Source organism: Macaca nemestrina, chromosome 15 (genome assembly GCF_043159975.1).
Source record: "Macaca nemestrina isolate mMacNem1 chromosome 15, mMacNem.hap1, whole genome shotgun sequence".
Taxonomy (NCBI): Eukaryota; Metazoa; Chordata; class Mammalia; order Primates; family Cercopithecidae; genus Macaca; species Macaca nemestrina.
The window spans coordinates 15,024,757-15,049,881 of NC_092139.1; the positions used below are offsets into that span (position 1 = coordinate 15,024,757).

The 25,125-nt window shown below is 46.6% G+C and overlaps 1 long non-coding RNA gene across 1 annotated transcript; it reads left to right on the plus strand.

Moving 5' to 3' along the window:
• Positions 1 to 514: 514 nt before the first annotated feature.
• On the plus strand, positions 515 to 17,660 carry LOC139358809 (uncharacterized). The gene is made up of 3 exons (XR_011614309.1): positions 515 to 592; positions 12,012 to 12,135; positions 17,617 to 17,660. It is a non-coding gene; the product is annotated as an uncharacterized lncRNA (long non-coding RNA).
• Positions 17,661 to 25,125: the final 7,465 nt, after the last annotated feature.

The following is a 25,125-nucleotide window of genomic DNA, read 5'->3' on the forward strand; positions in this document are numbered from 1 at the left end:
CAGGCTGGAGGGCAGTGGTCCAATCTCGGCTCACTGTAACCTCCGCCTCCCGGGTTCAAGCGATTCTCCTGCCTCAGCCTCCTGAGTAGCTGGGGTTACAGGCATGCGCCACCACTCCTGGCTAATTTTTGTATTTTTAGTAGCGACGGGGTTTCACTATGTTGGCCAGGCTGGTCTCAAACTCCTGACCTCAGGCAATCCGCCTGCCTCAGCCTCCTAAAGTGCTGGGATTACAGGCCTAAGCCACCTTGCCCGGCCTCTTTTTTTTTTTTCTTTTTTTTTTTTTGAGATGGTCTCGCTCTGTCACCTAGGTTCGAATGCACTGGTACAATAATGGCTTACTGCAGCCTTGACCTCCCATGCTCAAGCAATCCTCCCACCTCAGCCTCCCACATAGCTGGGACTGCAGGTGAGTGCCACCATACCTGACTAATTTTTGTATTTTTTGTAGAGACGGAGTTTTGCCGTGTTGCCCGGGCTGGGCTCCGACTCCTGGGCTCAAGTGATCCTCCCACCTCAACCTCCCAAACTGCTGGGATTACAGGCTTGAGCCACTGCACCCGGCCTATTCTCACTTTCTATATGGCTTCAGGTAAGTCACAATCTCTTTGTGCTTCAGTTTCTTCTCTGAAGTGGGAATGGCAAGCTGAACATCCTGAGCATGTCTGTAGTCCCAGCTTCTGAGGCTAAGGCCAGGAGTTCAAGGCTGTGGTGTGCCATGATCACTCCTACGAATAGCCAGTGCACCCTAACTCTAAAAATAGTTAAAAAAGGCCGGGTGCGGTGGCTCAAGCCTGTAATCCCAGCACTTTGGGAGGCCGAGATGGGCGGATCACGAGGTCAGGAGATCGAGACCATCCTGGCTAACACAGTGAAACCCCGTCTCTACTAAAAAATACAGAAAACTAGCCGGGTGCGGTGGCGGGCGCCTGTAGTCCCAACTACTCGGGAGGCTGAGGCAGGAGAATGGCGTGAACCTGGGAGGCGGAGCTTGCAGTGAGCTGAGATCTGGCCACTGCACTCCAGCCTGGGTGACAGAGCGAGACTCCATCTCAAAAAAAAAAAAAAAAAAAAAAAAGTTAAAAGACCAGACACAGTGGCTCACACCTATAATCCCAGTACTTTGGGAGGCCAAGGTGAGAGGATCACTTGAGCTCAGGAGTTGGAGACCAACCTGGGCAACATAATGAGACCCTGTCTCATTTATAACAACAACAACAAAAAGTAAAAAATAAACAGTGGGGGTTCATGTGAGAAAAGCTGTAAAAACAGAGGATATTGGCTGTGAAATATTGATGCTTGCAGGTTGTCAGGAAAGGGATCTTGTAGGGAATACAGAACCCCTGGTCCCTTTCCTAAAGGTTCTGATGCGGTGGGTCTGGCATGGGGCCAGGCCTCTGTTAGCAGAGGCCCCAGTGACGTTTATCTGCCAGTGAATTTGAAAATCACCGGGTTAGGCCAGGCGCGGTGACTCATGCCTGTAATCCCAGCACTTTGAGAGGCCAAGGCGGGTGGATCACCTGAGGTCAGGAGTGCCAGACATGCCTGGTCAACATTGTGAAACCCTGTCTCTACTAAAAATACAAAAAATTAGCTGGGTGTGGTGCCAGGCACCTGTAATTCCAGCTACTCGGGAGGCTGAGGCAGGAGAATTGCTTGAACCCGGGAGGCTGAGGTTGCAGTGAGCCGAGATCATGCCACTGCACTCCAGCCTAGGCAACAAGAGCAAAACTCCGTCTCAAAAGAAAAGAAAAGAAAAGAAAAGAAAAGAAAATCACTGGCATGGGAGAAATTCCAGTTCCTCACTTTGCCCCATACACCTGAACAAGTCATCACACTTCTAGAATCCTGATTTCCTCATCTCTAAAGTAATAATAATATGGTTGGACACAGTGGCTCACACCTGTAATCCTAACACTTTGGGAGGCCGAGGCAGGTAGATCACTTGAGGTCAGAATTTTGAGACCAGCCGGAGAAACATGGTGATACCTTGTCTGTACTAACAATACAAAAAATTAGCTGGGCGTGGTGGCAGCTGTCTGTAACTCCAGCTACTTGGGAGGATGAGGCAGGAGAATCGCTTGAACCTGACAGGTAGAACTTGCAGTGAGCCAAGATAGTGCCACTGCAGTGCAGCCTGGATACCAGAGCAAGACTCTCTCTCAATAAATAAATAAATAAATAAATAAAATAATAGTATTACTAACCTCAGTGGTTCCTACTAGGAGTTGACAATGGTTCTCGACTGAGGGTGATTTTTTTTCCCCAGAGAATATTTGACAATGTCTGGAAAAAGTTTTGGTTACAACCAGGTGTGGTGTTGCCCCTGGCATCTGTGAGTGGAGGCCAGGGATGTTGCTACACATCAGACAACACACAGGACAGCCCCCCAAGCAAAGAATGAGCCAGCCCAAAATGTCAGTAGCACCAAGGCTGGGAAACTCTGGGTTAAACTTATTAATGCACCATGTGCTCTCAGGGAGGGTAGGGACCAAGAAGCATTTTCTGTTGACTTAGCACAAACAAAGTTGCCCACAACATAAAGGTCCAGGAAAATGGAGTAAAGTGCTGGGTGTGAAGAAGGTCAGAGGCAGAGAGAGTCCCATTGTTCTGCATGAGAGGGGGTGGGGAGAGTGGCAGTGGCGCCAGAAATCTCTTGAGTGTGACCCACTGAGAGAAGCCAGCTGAATGGCAGGGTTTGCCAGGGCCTTCGTTCCAAGCTGCACTTGAGTAGTGAGCTTGAGGTTTTTCCACAGAAGGTGGCACTCAATCACTCAATGAAAGGGACTTCATTTTCTGAAGTTGCTTGTTGCTCCCCTCCCTTTTTTTTTTTTTTTTTTTTTTGAGACAGAGTCTCGCTCTGTCACCCAGGCTGGAGTACAGTGGCGTGATCTTGGCTCACTGCAACCTCTGCCTTCTGGGTTCACGCGAGGCGTCTGCCACCACACCCGGCTAAATTTTTTTTTGTATTTTTAGTAGAGACGGGGTTTCACCGTGTTAGCCAGGATGATCTCGATCTCCTGACCTCGTGATCCGCCCGCCTCGGCCTCCCAAAGTGCTGGGATTACAGCACTTTGTGAGCCACTGCGCCTGGCCCCACTTTTTATATTAAGAAAATACTGACTGTCTAGATCAGTGGTTCAGGAGTGATTTTTGTCTCCCAGTGGACATTAGCAATGTCTGGAGGCACTGACATCATTGGGGAGGAGGGTTCTCTGGGCATCTAGTGAGTGGAGGTCAGGCCTGCCCCTAAACCTCCTATAGTGAACAGGACAGCCCGCACCCCCATCCCCATTCAAGAATTATTTGACCCAAAATGTAAATAGTGCTGGTGTTGTGAAACTCCAAATTATATGGCGAAATCCTGTCTCTACTAAAAATACAAAAATTAGCCCAGCCCAGTGGCACATGCCTGTAGTCCCAGCTACTCAGGAAGCTGAGGCACAAAAATTGCTTGAACCTGGGAGGTGGAGGTTTCATTGAGCCGAGATCGTGCCACTGCACTCCAGCCTGGGTGACAAAGCAAGACTCTGTCTTAAAAAAAAAAGAAAGAAAGAAAGAAAGAAAAAATAATAAACTCCAAGTTATATAAAAATGTCATTATTGGGGTCCAAACCACCCCTACCGCTCAGGAGGTGGTAAGGGAACAGGTTTTGGGAGGGAAATAATCCTGAATTCTTTCTGTTTGGATAGGCCGAGTTGTCCCCGAGATCATTTGAGAGCCAGAAGGGGGTCCTAGTGGTATTTTGCAGTGTTTCTTGAGGCCCCATTATGTGCCACGCTTCCTGCCCTCTGACTGCAGGCATCTTGGAGGGAGGTCATTACCTCGGAGGTGGAGAAATGTCAAGCTAGTTGAACAACAGGCACCAAAGATTTTGAGGAGTGCAGAGCGAAGAGCCTTGGGCTGAGAGCTTGAGTCCTGACTGTTTCAGTGAGATCAGCAAGTACCTTCTCTCTCCAGCTTCTCCATTTCCACTTCTGCAAACTCTGGACTCCAAGGACCCAAGATGACTGGAAACAAGATGGCGGAGGTGAGGGAGATGCTGAGAGCTGGACAGAGGCTCTGGCACCACTGAAGTTTCCAGAAGTCAGGGCAGAGTTGAGGGCCAAGGAGGTCCAACCATGAGGACAGAGTGTAAGTGGATGTAGGGCATAGCAGAGGACCTGGCCACCTTTCAGTTGAAGAGGAAGTGGTGAAGAGAAAGAGAAGGTTGTTAGGAGGAGGAGGTGACAGAGAGGATAACATCTCTCCAACTGGAGTTGAGGTCTCAAGCCACATGGGGTATGGCTGCAGATCCTGGAGGTTGGTTTTACCACTGAAAATCCCATGTCTCCAGAATATCCTTAGTCCCAGGCAAACTAGGATCATTGATCATCCTGCCCAAACTGCCCACTCCCAATCCCCTTCCCCTTGCCTTCTTCTATTAGAGAGACCAGGAAGCTAAATACTTGGTTCTCCAGTGGAGGCAGTGAGACACGGTTCAGGATAATGAGATGTAGGTTGAAGTCCACTGGGAAGGCATTCCTTCTGAAATATAAACACAAAGTCTGGCAGGAAAAAACATTTGGCCCTTCCTTCCCCTTCTTTAAGTAGCAGAATCCCTGTAATGTTTTTTTTTTTTTTTTTTTTGAGACAGGGTCTCACTCTGTCACCCAGGCCAGAGTGCAGGGGCATGATTATAGTTCATTGCAGCCTCGAACTCTTGAGCCCAAGCAATTCCCTTGCCTCAGCCTCCCAAGTAGCCAGCACTACAGGCATGTGCCAACATGCCCAGGTAGTTTAAACGTTGTTTTTTTTGTTTTTTTGTAAAGGCAAGAGTCTCATTTTGCTGCCCAGGGTGGTCTCAAACCCCTAGGCTCAAGCAATCCTCCCACCTCAGCCTCTCAAAGTGCTGGGATTACAGGAGTGAGCCACCACACCCAGCCATAATCCCTGAGATTTGGCTGGACAGTCAAAAGCTACATTTCCCCACATATAGATATGGCCATTTGATCACATCCTGGCCTATGAGATGTGAACAAAAGTGACAAGTGCAGCTTCCATGCCAGTTCCTTAAAGCAACAGAGTATACCCTTCCCTGCCACTGCTTGGTTAATGGAGTCAGACAGTGAGTGGGCCAACCAGTTCACTCCTTGGATGAACGTATGTTGGTTTGACCTGTACAACATCAGTGCCTTCTTCTGATCCTACCACCCCAATTTTCCTTCAGACAATGAAGCAAAGGCTATTGGTGCCCTGGCCATTGTCCTAACCTTCAATGTACCCTGGTCCAAGCTTCATCTCTTTGTCTGAGGACTTTCTCAGACCAGCAGGGACCACTTTGCTCTTCCATGCTGGAAGTTCGGGGCAAAAACACTCCTGGTAGCAACTGTCAGACAATGACTGACAGAGTTGGTAGATAAATACCCCAGCTACCTCAGCCTTAAGATGGGATAACACTGAAGTCTATGTTTGCTATGGTTTGAATGTGTGCCCCCAAAAGCATGTATTGGAAACTTAATCCCCAATTCAAATGTGCTGGAGAGTGGAGCCTAATGGAGCCCTCATGAGAACAGATTAATGCCGATTGTGAAAGGTCTTGAGGCTGCGAGTTCAATCTCTTGCTCACCCTTGCCTTCTCTTACCTTTTCACCTTCCATCATGAATGATACAGCATGAAGGCCCTTGCCAGATGCCAGCACTATGCCCTTGGACTCCCCCGCCTCCATAACCATGAGCCAAATAAAATTCTATTGTTTTAAATTGCCCAGTCTGTGGTATTCTGTTATAGCAGCACAAAATAGACTAAAACGATGCTCTACACTGGCTGGCAGAGTTCACTGATGGGATTGTGCTCCGGTTGTCCACAGTGGTAACTTGCTTGATAATACTTCCTGTTTCAGCAGGCTTCTTTTCTCTGTTTCATTCCCTCAATCACCTAATGGTGCTTTCTGGAATCATCTTCCAAATAATCCACTTGCACCTCAAATCCTCAACTCAGAGTCTGCTTCTGAGGGAGCCCAAACAAAGGCATGAAACCTACTTTCCCATTCCCCATTCTCAGTCTATGTGGTTAAAGTGGGCCTGAACTCCACTCCAGGATGCGTCAGACTCAGGTCTGGCCAACGACACCGCCATACCTCTTTCAGGTACAGTGATGGTTCAGGGATGACCACCTGAACTCAAACAAGGCCAATAACAGTTTCATCCAGGATTGATGTTGAAACAATTGAGAAAGAGAAACATTTCTGCTGTGGTTTCTAAACTGTCAGGATGTTGGCTTGTGAGCCCACAATCCTCTGAGAATGAAGCCACATCAGACACAGAGCAGTGAGATGAAAAAGAGAAACCACATCCCAATGGCTTTAGGTGCATCTTTGGTTCCACTGCAGTGTAAATAATTTTTTCATTTATTAGGCTGGGGCATGAGAACTCTTCTGTCCCCCGCAGACAGGACTACTCCCTATTGTTTCACATGTTTACTCTCCCTGTCTGGCCCCTGAAACCACTGGGGTTTGCAGTCTCTGGATTTGGCTGCAAACCAGTTTTTGCTTGAGTGTTCTTCCTGAACACTGTTCAACCTGAATGCTTTAGCAACACGATGGGGCAAGGACAGTTACCAAAAGTTCAACGTGGTGGAATAACCTGATTGGGAAACCAACTGTCTTTCATTTACTCAATTCCAGGGTCACTGGGAAAGAATGAAAGGCATTTCCCTACTCTTTGCCAAGAAGGTAGTTGGGGCTTTGTGATGGAAAGGACTGGGTCTCTTTTGTCTCCCATGCAGAATTAAGAGACCATCCTTCCCCAAAGTCTGCGTCAGAGGGTCTCAGACTATAAAGGCAGGACTACCTACTTGTTAGGGGTCCTGGAGGAGCTTGTTCCAAAGGTGGAGGTTCAGGTCCCAGGACAGGTGTCTCAGTCACCTGGGAATTTGTCTTTCAAACATGTTTTCAATTTGTATTTCAAACATATTTCTCAAAACACTGAGAAACTTGGGATTATTTTATTTGTATGTATACTTTTTTTTTTCTTTTTTAGATAGAGATGGGGGTCCCGCTATGTTGCTGGTCTCAAACTCCTGAGCTCAAACAGTCCTCCCACCTTGGTCTCTCAAAGTGCTGGGATTATAGGCATGAGCCACTGTGCCCAGCCTAGCATTCTTTTATTTGTAAATGACAGAAGCCCCATTTGAAACTGATTTATATGCAAAAAGCAATTTATTGGCTTAAGTAACTGAAAAGTACTGGAGTAAGTAACTGAAAAGTACTGGCTTCAGACCTGGCTGGATTCAGGAACTCAAATGAGGTTACCAGACATAGTCTCTCGCCATCTCTTGGCTTTGCTCTTCAGTGAGTTGGCTCCAGTCTTAGTCTCTACTTGATAGCAAGCTGGCAACCACTAGCTCCAGGCCTGCATCCTGCCAGGTATGAGTGTGGTGGGAAAGGAGGTCACTTCCTGGAAATGCTGCTGAAGTTGCAGCATTCACTCTGATTGGACGAACACAAGTCATGGCGCATCTCTGAACCAATCATTGTCACTCAAAGAAGGCAATGCTTTGATTGTCCAGGCCTGGTCACATGCTTATTCGTGGAACCAAGGGGTAGAAACAGCCTCACCTGAACTGCAGGGAGTGGAAGCGAGGGAGGGGAAGTTTCCCAAAGAAGTTGGTGTCCAGTGTAGTCTAGTCTAGGCCATAAATCTTCCTCTCATGTTTCGGTGCTCTGGGCATCTCAGCACTCTGGGAAGTCCAAGTTGGTTTTTGGTCCAGATCACAAAAACAGATCCATGGTGCCCACTCAGGAAATCATCAAAGCCATATGGCAGGGTGTGGTGGCTCATGCCTGTAATCTCAGAACTTTGGGAGGCCAAGGATAGAGGATCACTTGAACCCAGGAATTTGTGACCAGTCTGAGCAACGTATTGAAACCCCATCTCTACAGAAAATACCACTGTTAGCCAGGCGTGGTTGCACATGCCTGTAGTCCCAGCTACTCAGCAGGCTAAGGTGGGAGGATCAGTTGAGCCTGGGAGGTCGAGGCAGCACTGAGCTATGATCATGCCACTATACTCTAGCTTGGGTGATGGAATGAGACCCTGTATCAGAAAATAAATAAATAAATAAATAGTAGGTTAGGACAAAAGTAATTGTGGTTTTTGCCATTTTTTAAAAAGAAACGGTAAAAACCACAACTACTTTTGTACCAACCTATAAAGTCCTAAAAGAGATTCTGTTGATTACTTCACTCCCCTTCTCCCCTGCCAACAGAACCTAATTTTGTTGGAATGAAACGCAACACGTCAGGAGCAGGAAATTAATTCCGATTGGTCTGAGCCAGCCATGGAAATCCTGTGGACAGTCTTGGAGTAAGCATTGGAAGCAGTCCTGGCAGTTGAGGCTTTGGTGGAGGTCTGCTGAGGGTTTCTGGGAAGGATGTTCCTTTCTGTTAAAAGAGAGAGACTTTCCCACCTCCCAACTTCTTTTCTCTCATAAACATATTCTTCCAGCCTTTGGACATTGCTGTGCTAGAATGTGACATTTGAAGTTGCAGCAGCCATTTTTAGACCATGAGGAATCCTTCAGAAGCTTAGAGGCATTTGAACCAGAGCAACTCCATCTTGAGTAGGGGCTGCATGAAATAAGGCTGAGACCTACTGGGCTATGTTCTTAGGCAATTAGGCATTCTAAGTCACAGAATGAGACAAGAGGTCAGCACAAGATACACGTCATAAAGATCTTTCTGATAAAACAGGTTGCAGTAAAGAAGCCGGCTAAAACCCACCAAAACCAAGATGGCGATGAGAGCGACCTCTGGTCATCCTCACTGCTACACACCCACCAGCGCCCTGACAGTTTACAAATGCCATGGCAACATCAGGAAGTTACCCTATATGGTCTAAAAGGAGAGGCATGAATAATCCACCCCTTGTTTAGCATATGATCAAGAAATAACCATAAAAATGGGCAACCAGTCATTCTCAGGACTGCTCTGTCCATGGAGTAGCCTTTCTTTATTCCCTTATTTTCCTAATAAACTTGCTTTCACTTTACTATGCGGACTCGCCCTGAATTTGTTCTTGCACGAGATCGAAGAACCCTCTCTTGGGGTCTGGATTGGGACCCCTGTCCAGTAACAAGCTAATCCAATACCCCAGAACTGAGACGCTGAAACAGCCAACCCTGAAACAGCCCACCTATTGGTGTATTGTTACCTGAGGTGATACTAAGTGCTCTAGTCACTTAAGGCCGTCTTGACCCAGTCTAGTTACATTCAACCCAAAGCACCCTGATGAATCCACCTGCAGGTAAAGAGGGCAGAACAAAAAAGGTTGTGACTTCTTGGAGATTATTCCGGCTCAAAAGCTGGTTGAGCCTCTCCCACTTGGCTCCCTCAATGTTCTATTAAGAAGCTCTTGCTACTTCCTGCTGACCAGGTCATTTAAAAGAAGAAGAAGAAAGAGCTGTTGCACACCATAAGCATTCATCACTCATTAGGACACTCCCATTACGGGCTGGGTGCTGTAAACTTCCTTGTCAGTCTGAAAGTTGCCTGAAGCCTCATGCAAGTGTTTACAATACAGAGGGTGAGAGTGGGCTGGCTGTGGAGAGTCTAGCCTCTAACATTTTTATTTATTTTTTTAAAATTTTCATTTATTAATAATTTCTGGGTTTTTTTGTTTGTTTGTTTGTCTTTTGGAGATGGAGTCTCCCTCTGTTGCCCAGGCTAGAGTGCAGTGGCATGATCTTGGCTCACTGCTTCCGCCTCCTGGGTTCAAGCAATGCTTGTGCCTTAGTCTCCTGAGTAGCCGGGATTACAGGCATGCGCCATGACGTCTGGCTAATTTTTGTATTTTTAGTAGAGACAAAGTTTCACCATGTTGACCAGGCTGGTCTCGAACTTGTGACCTCAAGTGATCCTCCTGCCTTGGCCTCCCAAAGTGCTGGGATTACAGGCATGAGCCGCTATGCCCAGCCAATAATTTCAAACTTATGGAAAAGTTGTACAAATAAAAATAGGATAAAGAATATCTAGGCCGGGCGTGGTGGCTCAAGCCTGTAACCCCAGCACTTTGGGAGGCCAAGACGGGCGGATCACGAGGTCAGGAGATCGAGACCATCCTGGCTAACACGATGAAACCCCGTCTCTACCAAAAAATACAAAAAACTAGCCGGGCGAGGTGGTGGGGGCCTGTAGTCCCAGCTACTTGGGAGGCTGAGGCAGGAGAATGGCATAAACCCGGGAGGTAGAGCTTGCAGTGAGCTGAGATCCGGCCACTGCACTCCAGCCTGGGCGACAGAGCGAGACTCTGTCTCAAAAAAAAAAAAAAAGAATATCTATACGCCCTTTACTCAAACTCACCTATTGTAAATACTTTATTCCATGTTCTTTATCATTTCTTGCCACCCCCTGCAACGTGTATATGTGTGTGTACATAATTTTTTGAACCATTTGAAGGTAAATTATATATATCATGACCCCTTACCACTATATGCTTCTGTGTGTATTTGCTAAAAATAGGGCTATTATCGTACACAACCCAAGTACAGTTATCAACATAGTGTCTTTTTTTTTTTTCTTTTTTTCTGAGACACGGTCTCACTCTGTCACTCAGGCTAGAGTGCAGTGGCACAATCATAGCTCACCGCAGCTTGGATCTCCTGGACTCAAGTGATCCTCCTATCTCAGCCCTCTGAGTAGCTGAAACCACAGGTGTGCACCAACAAACCCGGTTAATTTTTTTTTCTATTTTTTGTAAAGATGAGCTATTGCTATGTTAGCCGGGTTGGTCTCGAACTCCTGGGTTCAGGTGATCCTCACATCTCAGCCTCCCAAAATGCTGGGATTACAGGTGTGAGCCACCACACCTGGCTGGTATCTTACTATAATTAGTTTATTTAATCTACCACTTGTATTCCAATTTTTTTTTTTTTTTTTTTTTTGAGATGGAGTCTCACTCCGTAGCCCAGGCTGCAGTGCAGTGGCGTGATCTTGGCTTGCTGCAAGCTCTGCCTCCCAGGTTCATGCCATTCTCCTGCCTCAGCCTCCCGAGTAGCTGGGACTACAGGTGCCCACCACCACGCCCGGCTAAATTTTTTTGTATTTTTAGTAGAGACGGGGTTTCACTGTGTTAGCCAGGATGGTCTCGATCTCCTGGCCTCGTGATCTGCCTACCTCAGCCTCCCAACGTGCTGGGATTACAGGTGAGCCACTGTGCCCAGCCCAATTTTTTTTTTTTTTTTTTTTTGTGAGACAGATTCTCACTCTGTTGCCCAGGCTGGAGTGCAGTGGCGCGATCTCAGCTCATGCAACCTTCACCACCCAGACAGAATCTCCCGGGTTCAAGCAATTCTTGTGCCTCAGCCTCCTGAGTAGCTGGGATTACAGGTGCCTGCCACCATACCCGGCTAATTTTTATATTTTTAGTAGAGATGGAGTTTCGCCATGTTGGCCGGGCTGGTCTCAAACTCCTAAGCGCAGGTGATCTGCCAGCCTCAGCCTCCCAAAGTGCTAAGATTACAGGTGTGAGCCACCACGCCCGGCTCCAATTTTGTTAATTGAGTCTATAATGTCATAAGGGATTTTTTCTCCTTCAGTACAGAATCCAGTTTAGCGTCAAGTATTGCATTCAGTTGTCATGTCTCTTTAGTGTCCTTTGATCTGGAACATTTCATAGCATTTCTTTGTATTTTATGACATTTTTGAAGAATGCTCTTTCTCCACTCACCACCTTTTTTTTTTTTTTTTTTTTTTTTTAAGAATAATGCTCCTTTTGAGCTTGTTTGATGTTTTCTTGTGATCAGATTCAGATTATGCATTCTCATTCATCATTCATTAGGATACTCCCACTATGAACTGGGTGCTGTAAACTTCCTTGTCAGTCTGAAAGTTGCCTGAAGCCTCATGCAAGCATTTACAACACAGAGGGTGAGAGTGGGCTGGTTGTGGAGTCTGGCCTCTAACATTTTTATTTGTTTTAATTTTCATTGTTAATAATTTCTTTTTCTTTCTTTTCTTCCTTTTTTTTTCAGATGGAGTCCCCCTCTATCGCCCAGGCTAGAGTGCAACCTGATTCTACAACTTGGCCACATGATCGTGAGCAAGTTACATACCCCTGTTTGAGTTTCAGTTTCCCCTCTGCAACAACAAAAAAAGGTTGGATTAAGTAACGATTAAAACCCCTTCCTAGATTTCTACTGTCATTTTTTATTTTTCACCAATCCTCTAGATTCTTTTTTTATTTTCTTCTAAAAGGAAAAAAGGCCCCGGGGTGTAGTGGCTCACACCTGTAATCCCAGCACTTTGGGAGGCCGAGGTGGGAGGATCACCTGAGGTTAGGAGTTCGAGACGAGCCTGACCAACATGGAGAAACCCCATCTGGACTAAAAATACAAAATTAGCTGGGTATGGTGGGGCATGCCTGTAATCCCAGCTACTCGGGAGGCTGAGGCGGGAGAATCACTTGAACCCAAGAGGCGGAGACTGCAGTGAGTCAGACCACACCACTGTACTCCAGCCTGGGCAACAGAGCAAGACTCCATCTCAAAAAAAAAAAAAAGAAAAGAAAAAAGAGAAAGAAAAATGCCTAGACCCGGAATTTGCAGGGGAAAGAGCAAGACTCTGTCTCAAAAAAGGGTTTAGAGGATCAGAGAAGAGTCACCAGTCAGATTGAGAAACCAAACACATCCAGCTGCTGGAGTAAAACTGCGAAAGGGAGGTGGTGGAGAGGTCTCTGGGAAGCAGTTCTTTGTGAGTCTACAGCCAAGAACCGGGTCATGGGCCTAAGCCAACTTTTGGAAAGCAGGCCAGCAATTAGGAAAAAGAGCTAGAGGCCAGGTGCATTGGCTCACGCCTGTAATCCCAGCACTTTGGGAGGCTGAGGCAGGTGGGTCACCTGAGGTCAAGAGTTTGAGACCAGCCTGGCCAACATGTTGAAACCCCGTCTCTCCTAAAAATACAAAAATTAGCCGGCATGGTGGTGTGCGCCTGTAGTCCCATCTACTTGGGAGGCTGAGGCAGGAGAATTGCTTGAACCTGGGAGGCGGAGGTTGCAATGAGCTGAGATAGTGCCACTGCCCTCCAGCCTGGGTGACAGAGCAAGAATACATCTCAAAAAAAAAAAAAAGCTAGAGGTAGCATAGGAAAGAGCAGAGAGCAGTCCTGAAAACAACCATAATCCAGTTTGATAGTGTTTCAACAGGGAAAACACAAAGTGCAATGGGAGCCCCAAGGGGTTACAGAATCCAGCCTAGAAATCAAGAAAGGTGGTGGTGGCTCATGCCTGTAATCCCAGCATTTTGGGAGGCCGAGGCGGGTGGATCACTTGAGCTCAGGAGTTTGAAACCAGCCTGGAAAACATGGTGAAACCCCGTCTCAACTAAAAATACAAAAATTATCTGGGCATGGTGGTGGGCGCCTGTAATCTCAGCTACTCAGGAGGCTGAGGCAGAAGAATTGTTTGAACCCAGGAGACGGAGGTTGCAGTGAGCCGAGATCGCACCACTGAACTCCAGCCTGGGTGACAGAGTGAGACTCCTTCTCAAAAAAAGAGAAAAGAAAAGGAAAGAAAAGAAAAGAAATCAAGGAAGGCCTCTTGGAGGAGCAAACATTTGAGCTGGGACCTGAGGATGGAGGAGATAGCCACATGAAATGGGGGAAGAGGGAGAGGAATTAGCATATGCAAATGTCTGGAGGTAATATAGGATATTATCAGAGGTGTTAGAACCAGAGTGACTCCGTCTGGAATAGGGGCTGGGTAAAATGTGGATGAGACCCGCTGGGCTGCATTCCCAGGAGGTTAGGCATTCTTAGTCACAGGTTGAGATAAGAGGCCAGCAGGATTGGTATCACAAGACATAGGTCATGAAGACCCTGCTGACAAAACAAGAGGTAGTAAAGAAGCAGGTCAAAAGCCATCCAAACCAAGATGACAACAAAAGTGACCTGTGGTTGTCTTCACTGCTCATCATACACTAACATGTGAAAAGACAGTCTCTGGCCGGGCGCGGTGGCTCAAGCCTGTAATCCCAGCACTTTGGGAGGCCGAGACGGGCGGATCACAAGGTCAGGAGATCGAGACCATCCTGGCTAACACGGTGAAACCCCGTCTCTACTAAAAATACAAAAAACTAGCCGGGTGAGGTGGCGGGCGCCTGTAGTCCCAGCTACTTGGGAGGCTGAGGCAGGAGAATGGCGTAAACCCAGGAGGCGGAGCTTGCAGTGAGCTGAGATCCGGCCACTGCACTCCAGCCTGGGCGACAGAGCGAGACTCTGTCTCAAAAAAAAAAAAAAAAAAAAAAAAGAAAAGACAGTCTCCCCAGCGTCATGACGATGTCCAGAAGCTATCCTATACGATCTAAAAAGAGGAGACACCCTCACTTTCAGGAGCTCCCCAACCCTGCCCTGGAAAACTCATGAAAAATTCACCCCTTGTTTAGCACATAATCAGAAAGTATCCATAAATATACTCAGTCAAGCAGCCCGTGCTGCTGCTCTGCCTACGGAATAGCCATTCTTTTATTCTCTTTCTTTTTTCTTTTCTTTTTTTTTTTTTTTTTGAGATGGAGTCTCACTCTGTCGCCCAGGCTGGAGTGCAGTGGTGCGATCTCAGCTCATTGCAACCTTGGCCTCCTGGGTTCAGGCAATTCCGCTGCCTCAGCCTCCCGAGTAACTGGGATTACAGGGGCGCACCACCAGGCCCAGTTAATTTTTTGTATGTTTAGTACAGATGGGGTTTCGCCATTTTAGCCAGGCTGGTCTTGAACTCCTAACCTCAGGTGATCCCCCTGCCTCGACCTCCCAAAGTACTGGGATTACAGGCGTGAGCCACTGCGCCTGGTCTTTATTCCTTTACTTTGTTAATAAACTTGCTTTTGCTTTACTTTGTGGACTCATCCTGAATTCTTTCTTGTGAGAGAATTATTTCGTGGGGTCTGGATCAGGACCCCTTTCTAGTAATAATATTAGGTAACTAAAAGCAGTTCAGTCTGGCTGGGGAACAAGTACGAAGTGGGAAGGGTCGTGGGTGATGGCAGGGGACCAGGAGGTGCCAGATCTTGCAGATCTTTATCAGTGAGGAGTTCAAACTCTGTCTTAAGAGTACTGGGGGACTGGCCAGGCACAGTGGCTCATGCCTATAATCCCAGCACTTTGGGAGGCCAAGGTGGATGGATCACCTGAGGTCAGGAGTTCAAGACCAGCCTGGCCAACATATTGAAACCCCATCTCTACTAAGAATACAAAAATTAGCTGGGCATGGTGGCGGGTGCCTGTAATCCCAGCTACTCAGGAGGCTGAGGTAGGAGAATCGCTTGAACCCAGCAGGTGGAGGTTGCAGTGAGTGGAGATCGCACCACTACACTACAGCCTGGACAAAAAGAGCAAAACTCCGTCTTAAAAAAAACCCTAAAAAAGTACTGGGGAGCCATGGGAGGGTTTGAAGCAAGGGACAGGTAAGTATTGTTGATGAAAAAAAGTCAAACTCCATAAAATATTTGAAGAAGTTTATTCTGACCCAAATATGAGTGATCATGGCCCGTGACACAGTCTCAGGGGGTCCTGAGGACATGTGCACAAGATGGTCAGGTTACAGTTTGGTTTTATACATTTTAGAGAGACAGAAGTCACAAGACATAAAAGCAATACATGTAATGTATACATTGGTTCAGCCTCAAAAGGCAAGACATCTCAAAGATGGAAGCAGAAGGACTTCCAGGTCATAGGTGGATTCGAAGATGTCCTGATTGGCAGTTGACTGAAAGAGTGAAGCATTGCCTGAGGAGTTGAAGTCAGCATAAAGAAATGTTTAAGGCTGGGTGCGGTGGCTCAGCCTGTAATCCTAGCACTTTGGGAGGCCAAGGCGGGTGGATCGCTTGAGCCTAGGAGTTCCAGACCAGACTGGGCAACAGGAAGAGACCCCTGACTCTACCAAAAATTAGCTCAGCATGGTGGTATGCACCTGTGCTCCCAGCTATCAGGAGGTGGAGTCGGGAGGACCCTTTGAGCCTGGGAGGCAGAGGTTGCAGTTAGCTGAGATCACACCCCTGCACTCCAGCCTAGGTGATAGGGTGAGACTCCAACTCAAAAAAAAAAAAAAAAAAAGAAAGAATAAGAAAAGAAATGCTTGAGTTAAGATAAGAGAGTTGTGGAAGCCAAGGTTCTTGTTTATGTAGATGAAGCCTCTAAGCACCCAGCTTCAGACAGGATAGATGGTATATGTCTCTTATTGGACCTTAAAAGGTGTCAAACTCCTAGTTTAATTCTCTCCTGGATCAGGAAAAGACCTGGAACGGGAAGGGGATTCGCTACAGAAGGCAAAGAGTGGGCTTTCCAGGGTCACTCCAAAATATGCCAAATAAATACATCTTGGGGTAAAATACTTTGACTTCCTTTAGGGCCTGTTATCTGTCACTGTGATGCCATACCAGGGTCAGGTTGGAATTTGGTATCTTATTGCACAAAGAGTCTGTTTTGTCTGTCTGATGATCTGGGTTTTAGTTTTGTTTTGTTTTGAGACAGAGTCTCGCTCTGTCACCCAAGGTATATTGCAGTGGAGTGATCTCAGTTCACTGCAACCTCCACCTCCCAGGTTCAAGCAATTCTCCTGCCTCAGCCTCCGCAGTAGCTGAGATTACAGGTGCCTGCCACCATGCCTGGCTAATTTTTGTATTTTTGGTAGAGAAGGGGTTTCACCATGTTGGCCAGACTGGTCTCAAACTCCTGAGCTCAAGTGATCCGCCCGCCTCGGCCTCCCAAAGTGCTGGGATTACAGGCATGAGCCACCATGCTTACCTTATGATGATCTGTAATTTAATGTGAATGTTGGTCAGTTGTGCCTTAACTCCAAAGGGAGGATGATATGAAGAGGTGAAGAGACATATCCGACTTTCCTTCCCATCATGGCCTGAACTAGCTTTTCAGGTTTTCTTTGGGATCCCCTTGGTGAAGATGGGGATTCAGTCAGTCAGTTGAGGGGCTTAGAATTTCATTTTTGGTTTACATTATCATAGGTGTTGGCAAGTTGGAAATGAGAGAATTGTGTGTGTGTGTGTGTGTGTGTGTGTGTGTGTGTGTGTGTGTGTGTGAGAGAGAGAGAGAGAGAGAGGCAGTCTCGCTCTGTTGCCCAGGCTGGAGTGCAGTGGTGTGATCTTAGCTCACTGCAACCTCCACCTCCCGGGTTCAAGTGATTCTCCTGCCTCAGCCTCCCGAGTAGCTGGAATTTCAGGCATGTGCCACTGTGCCCGGCTAATTTTTGTAATTTTAGTAGAGACAGGATTTCACCATGTTGGCCAGGCTGGTCTTGAACTCCTGATCTCAGGTGACCTGCCCACTTCAGCCTACCAAAGTGCTGGGATTATAGGACTTTGTAATCCTGTGAGTCCTTAAAAGTCCTTTTGTGATCCACAGTGTGAGCCACTGTGCCTGGGGCTGAGAGGACGTTTTGAACATTTCCCTTCCAGGAAAAGTCCACATACCTCAACAAGAATTCTGAGTCCCATACCTTCAGGGGTTTGAAGGTAATCTGGAGAATAGAGCATGGGGAATGTGATTGCGTGTGTTATATTTTCAGCGGCCAGTCACAGCATGCCTGACTCTTGGTGACTTCAGCAAAGAAGAAATGCAATCTTTTTCTTACAGCAAAACATGTGGAGGTCAGCGGCTTCAGAGTCATTGCAGCGGCTCGGGGGTGTTCTCCAGGACTCAGATTCTTCTCATCTTTCTGCTCTGTCATCTTCAGCAGTTGGCTTTTGTCCTCAAACTCATTGCCCAAAACAGCTGCTGCAGCGCCTCACATCATTTGATCACAGGACACTGATCAAAATGGGAGGGAAGCGGCAGGGCAGAAGGCTGTAACCACGTGAAGGTCTATGTTATCAATAAAGTGAAGCCCAGATTTCCCCTGACCTCTTATTGGCTAAAAGGTGGGCCAGGCACCCATCCTGGACCAATCCCTGTAGAACAGAATAGATTTACTGGGTCTCCTTAAGACAGATCATGATTTATCTGCGGGGACTGGAGAGCAACCCACTCTCCAAAGATGAAGGGATTTCAATCCAATGCTGAGCCCAACATCAAGATTATTTGGGCAGGCATATGTGGAGGTGGGGTGAGAATGGTTGCGGGGTAGTAAAGGCAGCATGTCAGTTCCAGACCTCTGGGAAGCAGATGGTAAAATGGAGCTAGGAGGACAAGAGGGAGGAGTGGCATGCCTGTGAAAGACAAAAGTGGGTGAAAGCAGCACTGAGCAGGGGAGCCTCAGACAGCAATGCAGGGCTGACGAAGGCTTTGTCAACTCAGCTGGGAGCTCCAGAACAAAGACTATTTGTTAGGGGAGTCCCATGTTGGGCAGAACTGGTCAGGTCCTAGTCCCCCCGTGCAGTTTCTTGGCTGGAGCCTGCTCAGGAAGAGCTGGCCTTGGCTTGAAAGTTAAGGCAGATCTCAAATGTGCTGAGGCTGAAGGCTGTTGGCTAACTGCATTCTTTGCAGGGGAATGGCAAGTTCTTTCTTGAAGCTGTACCCCTCCAGGGCCACCACATGGTACCCAGTGTCTGGCCTAGTTGTGCCCAAGGAAGTCAACTTTGAGGTGACAAATCCATTTCTGCCCAGACCAGCATCAGACCTGACAGAGTGAGAAGAGAGACTGAGAGAGGTTGAGATATTAGGCTCAACTCAGAAATTGTCTCATTTATTGAAAAACATTTTCCCCCACATTTTTTTTTTTTTTTTTTTGAGACAGAGTCTTATTCCATCACCAGGAGTGCAGTGGCATGATCTCAGCTCATTGCAACTTCTGCCTCCCCATGCCTCAGCCTCCCAAGTAGCTGGAACTAGAGGCACGTGCCACCATGCCTGGCTAATTTTTGTATTTTTAGTAGAGATGGGGTTTTGTTATGTTGGCCAGCCTGGTCTTGAACTCCTAACCTCAAGTGATCTGCCCACCTCGGCCTCCGAAAGTGCTGGGATTACAGGCATGAGTTACCACACACAGCCTAGAATATTTTTATTATAGTAAAATTAGAAATTGTACATGGGTGCAAAGAAGATAAAAGTTAGTCAAGGACAGACGTGGTGGCTCACACTTGTAATCCCAATACTTTGGGAGGCCGAGGCTGGGAGGATTGCTTGAGCCTAGGCGTTCAAGACCAGCCTGAGCAATATGGCAAAACTTCATCTCTACAAAGATTTTTAAAATTAACTGAGTGTGGTGGCACACACCTATAGTCCTAGCTGCTTGGGGACTGAGCTAGGAGGATTGCTTGAGCCCAAGAGATTGAGGCTGCAGTGAGCCATAATTGTACCATTGTACTCCAGCCTGGTGACAGAGCAAGATCCTGTCTGAAAAACATAAAAAATAAAAAAGATTAATCATGATTCTCCCATAATTAATGAGGATAATAGCTAATGTTTATATGGATTGTTGATTATGTGCTAGGCATTGTGATAAACAATTCATATACATTGTATCATTTAATCCCAGCTCTGTTGCTTGAGTGAGTTGCTTAGTCCCCCTATGCCTCAATTTGCTCATTTGCCCGATAGGGTTTACCACACTATCTGTCATGTGGAGTTGCTCTGTGGATTCGGTAAGTTAATTGATGTGAGGCACTTGGAACATTGCCAGGTTTCACAAAAATGCTCAATAGGCCAGGCGCAGTTGCTCACGCCTGTAATCCCAGCACTTTGGGAGGCCGAGGTGGGTAGATCATGAGGTCAGGAGATTGAGACCATCCTGGCTAACACGGTGAAACCCTGTCTCTACTAAAAATACAAAAAATTAGCAGGGCGTGGTGGCGGGCGCCTGTAGTCCCAGCTACTCGGGAGGCTGAGGCAGGAGAATGGCTTGAACCCGGGAGGTGGAGTTTGCAGTGAGCCGAGATTGCGCAACTGCACTCCAGCCTGGGCGACAGAGCGAGACTCTGTCACAAAAAAAAAAAAAAAAGCTCAATAAATATTAACTATTATCTTCATTATAAGTCCTCATTCCTTTATCCACAATTCTAAAATAAAAAAAGAGGAAGATAGGCATCAGGAATTAAAAAAAAAAAGCCTATAATGACAACTAGAAACGTCTCTGAAAAACAAAACACAACAAAAAAGCTATGAAATGAACTATTTCTCAAAAGTCTGGTGCCAACACTTAGTCGGAAGGAAATCCTGACCTGACCTGAAGTTATACATAATCTTATTGAACCCACTTAGTGTAAATTTTGAAACTCTGATATCTGATAAGTGGTTGTAGCCTCGTGACACTAATTTTCATGACAACACTATGAGGTGAGTACTATTAATATCCTCACTTTACAGAAAATGAAGCTGAGACTGAGTGATTTTCCCAAGGCCATCTAGCTAGGAGGTGGAAGAACAAGGGTTGGAAGCCAGCAAGCTGATTCCAGAGCTTCTATTCGGGGGATTTTTTATTTATTTATTTTTTTACATAGAGACAGGATCTTGCTCTGTCATCCAGGATGGAGTGCAGTGGGGCAATCATACCTCACTGTAACTCCTGGGCTCATGCTATCTACTCGCCTCGGTCTTCCAAAGTGCTGGGGTTATGGGTATGAGCCACCATACCTGACCTGGGAGGAATTTGTTTTTGTTTTTGTGACAGAGCAAGACCAGGCTGGAGTGCAGTCGTGTGATCTCAGCTCACTGTCACCTCTGCCTCCTCGGTTCAAGTGATTCTCCTGCCGTAGCCTCGCGAGTCACTGGGATTACAGGCGCGTATCACCACACCTGGCTAATTTTTTTGTATTTTTTTAGTAGAGATGGGGTTTCACCATGTTGGCCAGGCTGGTCTTGAACTCCTGACCTCAAGTGATCCACCTGCCTCAGCCTCCCAAAGTGCTGGGATTACAGGTGTGAGCCACCATGCCCAGCCAGGAATTTTTTTTTAAGTAGTTTTCTTTATTGCAGGACTATCCAGAACCTTTAATCTGCCAACATGCTCTGTAAATCTCCAGGAGGGTGCTATAGAATGCAACCTTCTCCAGACTCACAGACCATGGATGTCAAGGTCATTTTTTTCTCCAGGGGATCTCCCCGTGCTGTCACCTTGAGAACGAGGAGGCCTACTGGGTGGAACAGCCTGAAAGAACTAAGGGCCCTGGGCAGAACAGGAGCAAGGAGCCTAGCTAAGTGGACACTGGAGTCCTGTCACCAATTAACTGTGTGTGTCCTTGAAAAAAATCTCTCCTCCTCTCAAAAACTTAGCCTCCTGACTCATAGAACACATGACAAAACCATCTTTGAAGTCCCTTAGCTCACCAGCAGCATTTTCTCTTCTGTCTTTTGAAGAAGCAGGCGGATGCATTTGAAGAAGACAGTCACAAGAACTTCAAGGGGGTACAGCTGGTGCCAGGTTCCCCTTCCTGGAAATCCTTTGAAATATCAGGCTGGGCTGGGAACTGCTCAGCAGTGGGAAGGAGGCAGGAAGAACTCCAAATGTCCCTCAAGCTCCAGGATGCTGAGTGCCAGATCACTTTCCACCCTTTTAGCATCTGAACTTGCCAATGACATTTCTTTCTTTGTTGTTCCAGTGGCCTCTCTGAGACCACTTCGGCAAGAGCCAGGCTTGCCAGATTAAATGTATTTCTTTCATGCGCTTAAAAGAAATGTAAAACCTGGCTGGGCACGGTGGTTCACGCCTATAATCCCAGCACTTTGGAAGGCCAAGGAGGATGGATCACCAGAGCTTAGGAGGTCGTGACCAGCCTGGGCAACATGGCAAAATCACATCTCTACTACAAATACAAAAAAATTAGTCAGGTGTGGTGGCTCATGCCTGTAATCTCAGCTATTTGGGAGGCTGAGGCAGAAGAATCGCTTGAACCCGGGATGAGGAGATTGCAGTGAGCCAAGACTGCGCCACTGTACTCCAGCCTGCGCGACAGAGCAAGACTGTGTCAAAGAAAAAAAAAAATCCCCAAGTGTTCCACTTACTTTGAAGTTTTATCGTCTAGTTTTTGAAATGGTGAAAGTTGGCCCCAGAGAAACAAAATCCAAGCACACACAAAAAAATCTGAATTAAATATGTCTCCCACCCGTCCCCCTCTGGTACCTGTCCCGCTCCCTAGAGGCATTCAGCATTACCAGTCTTGTAGATCTCCTTTGTAAACGTTAGATATATGGAAGCATATATTGTTGTATCTGTTGGGATGCTTTTGGCTGCAAATACAAAACAATACCCAACCCGCAAATGTGTAATTTACCTATGAGGGGTCCGGATGTAGAACAGTTTCAAAGTTGGATCATTTAGGGAAGCAATGCTATCACCAAGGATCCAGATTCTTTCTTTCTTCCTGCTCTGGCATCCTTAGTACTGCGACTTTTGTGTCTTTTTTAAATTTTGATTTTTTAATTTGAAACAGGGCTTCTCTGTTGCCCAGGCTGGAGTGCAGTGGTGCAATCAAGGCTCACCGTAGTCTTGACCTCCTGGGCTCAAGTGATCCTCGCACCTCAGCCTCCCTAATAGCTGGGACTACAGGAGCACACCATCACCACTCCAGGCTAACTAAAACCTTTTTTTTTTTTTTTTAAGAGATAGGGTCTCACTATGTTGCCCAGACTGGTCTGGAACTCCTGGGCTCAATCAATCTTCCTGCCTCGGCCTCCCAAAGTGCTGAAATTACAGGTATGAGCCACCGTGCCTGACTTTTGTGTCTTGATACTGGGTGAGTCAGTAGAATGGGCAGAAGGAGTATCCTGGAAGCCATTTCTCTGCCAGGACAACAAGCAATACTTTCCTTATTCACCAAAAAGATTGTGAGCTACAAGATCACATTCTGCTAAAGTTGGGTGCAGTGGTGCACACCTGTAGTCCCAGCTACTCAGGAGCCTGAGGTGGAAGGATCACTTGAGCCCAGGAGCTCAAGTCTAGCCTGGGCGACATAGTGAGACCCCCACCTCTATTAAAAAAAAAAAAAAATTACATCCACTAACCTCAAATTTAATGGATTCCCTAACTCATCTTCCCCTTAGCTGATCCCTGCCCGTAGCTCCCCCATTGCCACCCAATGCACATTCCCAGGCAGAGAATATTGGGGAGTTGGAGATACAGTGTCTAACCAGTTGCAGCTAAAAGACTTACCTTTGCAGATGTTGCAGAAACACATGACTGTGTGAACACATTGCTAGGTTTAGAAGAGGCTGTGCAACTGAAGAGCCCTGTACTCAGCTTTGCTTCATTCACTTAATAGTGGATCTACCTCCAGATTTTCAGAAAAGCTGGACAGGACTAGGTGATGAATCAGACGTAAAAAGTGAGTGAAAGTCCAGGCGCGGTGGTTCACGCCTGTAATCCCAGCACTTTTGTAGGCCAAGGCAAGCGCATCACTTGAGGTGAGGAGTTCAAGACAGTCAACATGGTGAAACCCTGTCTCTACTAAAAACATACCAAAAAAAAAAAAAAAAAAATGCAAGCTAGGCATGGTGGCACATGCTTTTAATCAGCTACTCCAGTGGCTGATGCACAAGAATCTCCTTGAACCCAGGAGGTGGAGGTTTCAGTGAGCTGAGGTGGCACCACTGCACTCCAGTACCCCCCCAAAAAAGTGAGTGAAAGAGAGAAAAATCCAAAATTATTTCAATGTATTATTGGTTTGAGTAACCAGGTATTTAGTAAGGCAGAAATAGGTTTGGAAGGTGAGGAATCAAAAGTTTCATTTTATTAGCTAGGCATGGTGTTGTGCACCTGCAGTCCCAGCTACTCAGGAGGCTGAGGTGGGAGGATTGCTTGGGCCTGGGAAACTGATGTTGCAGTGAGCCAAGATTGCACCACTGCACTCCAGGGCAGCAGAGTGAAGCTCTGTCTCAAAACAATAATAATAACAATAAAAGTTTAATCTGAACCATGTTAAATTTGAGATTCTTACTAGACATTAATGAGCAGTTGGACACACAAATCAGGCATTTATTATCTCCACTTCTTAATAAGTAAATGTTGCATCTGTAAGTTTTTTTGTACTTAGTCAAAGCATCCCAATAGTTACAATATTTGCATATATGTGTGTATTATATTATACAGACACATATATACTTCTATTTATCTGTCTATCTACCTATAATTTACCTGGAAGATGATGCATGAAACTAGTCATGGTGCATGCCTCTGGGGAGGGGGACTATGGGCTACAGGATGGAGGTGGGAGGGAGACGGAAAGCATACTTTTACTCTGCTTGAATAAAGAACTGGAGACTAGGAGGAAACTTACCTAAGGTCACATAGCTGGTGGGTTGCAGGGCTGCCATTTGGACTGAGGTTGGCCTGGCCCCAAGTCCAAGCTCTTTGTTTGACAGCTTCTCTCTCCTAAATGTGTCCCTCCAGGATCAATGCTGTCTTTCTTGCTGCCTCTGCCTGGTCTGGCTCCTCTGTGTGTCTCACTGTGGCATCTCCTGTGGCTGGGCATTAATGACTGGCTAAAAGGATTCCTGCTTGTGGCCAGGAAAGGCTGGGTGCACTCTTCTTCCCCTTCATTATGGAAACCATCTATGTAGCCTGTGGCTACAGCTGCAAGTGAAAATAGTCCTGGAAGGTTCTCAGACAACACACCTGCCCCAAATGGACCAATTTCTCCTGACTTCCTTTTCTTAAGGATTAGAGATGTTTAGAATTCTGGTCACAGGCCTGGGTTATAACTGCCGCTCTTTCACGGCTAATGGTGCTGTGTGACCGTGGGAAAGTTACTTACCTTCTCTGCGCCTCGATTTTCCTCATCTGCAAAATGATATTAATAGCAGTAGCTATCTCACAGGACTGTGGTAAGGGTCAGTGAGCCAGCAGGTGTAAACTGTGTGGCTCTCTGCCTCTCTGGCACACCATCAGTCAACCGGCATTGCTCCCGCCTCACACATGCCCTTCTCCCACAGTGCCTTAGCGCATGCAGTTCCTTCTATCTGGAATGCCTTTCCCTTCCCCTCTTATTAGTCTAATAGTCTAATTAATGACCATTCACCCTTCAGATCCTCCAGCATTTTACTGTAACATTCACAAAGACAGGACTGCTTGTGTCCCAGCACCCAGCACACATGGTATTTGGTATACAGTTGGCATTCATTAATTGTTTATTCACTGAGTGAGTGAATGACTAAGTGAATTAATACGGTGAAAGATCAGTTAATGCTCACTCATTCAATACACGTTCTGTAAGT